Genomic DNA, 1,320 nt, shown 5'->3' on the forward strand with positions numbered 1-1,320 from the left:
TTAGCTAAAATACAAACCATACCGAACCATTACATTTTTGATACCGCGGTTTGCGGTGTAGTATGGTGCGGTGCGGTCGGTCACCGCGGTTTGTCGGTTTAGATGCTCACCCCTACGCAAAGTACAAATCATATTAAATTGAAAATTTTAAAATATGTACTTGTACAGAAACACTTTCAATATAAAAAATAACTCATCTTATACAATTCTTACTTATTTTAAAATGTTTTATTTTAAAAATTATAAGTCTATATGAATATTAATATTTTAAATATTATAAAAAACTAGTATTTAAAAAGAAACATTTTAGCTCCAAATAAAATATTGTTGTAGTTTATGAATATGAGTTATTATTATTGGAAATTCCTATGGTAGGGCTTCAAAAAGAGCCCTACCCCTACCAGTGAGATTTTTTTGTGTTCTTAATCTGTGAATAGTTTTCAACGCGATTTTTTATGACCGTGTATATTATAGTTATTTCTACATCCATTAAATTTTCAGAAAATTCTGAATACTTTATAATGCTGAAAATTAGTTTAATAACAGTTTTTTTGCATGTGTGACTATTTTTTTTATGCGCATGGAGAATAACATGTTTGAACCTAGTTTTCGGCATTGTAAATTATTCGCAATTTTTTAAAAATTTGCAGAATGCTCTAAATAATTACAATATACACAGTCATAAAAAAAGGTCACGCCGAAAATTATTCACGGGTCGGAAATACAAAAGAGCTCACCCCTACCATAAAATACTCCATTATTATTTATGAGTAGTGGAACTTATTGTAATTGTTGTTTATGATTTATTGATTATTGTGTAAGATTGTTGAATATAAATATTCTATTTTAATATTTAAGTGATTTATTGTTTTGTTAATTAAAAATATACATAAATGATCAAAATTAATACATAATTTAATATATATTAAAAGTATTAATTTTAAATTGTGCAAGTTGAATAGATTCACATATGAAATTTTTGATGCAGATTAAATTAGTTTTGACAAAAAAATTGCAAATTAAATTGAATAAACACTCCAAATTCTTTTGAAAAAAAAAAGCTAATAATAAACAGTATATTGGGAAAAAATAATAATAAAAAACTGAGAATTTGGACCGAATCTGAGGTGGCTAAAGTGGGCCCCCACGTACTCAAGCCCAGGATTTGATTCAAAACGGGGTTCGCCTACGGTCACGTCACTTTCCACGATCGAACGCGAAGGCGTTTTGACTGCGTACGGGCAGCGGTCAGCACCGTTCGGGCAGCTTCTTTTCTCTATCTCTCTCTCTCTCTTTCTTACACTAACACCCTCTCTCTCT

This window comes from Humulus lupulus, chromosome X, assembly GCF_963169125.1.
Source record: "Humulus lupulus chromosome X, drHumLupu1.1, whole genome shotgun sequence".
NCBI lineage: Eukaryota > Viridiplantae > Streptophyta > Magnoliopsida > Rosales > Cannabaceae > Humulus > Humulus lupulus.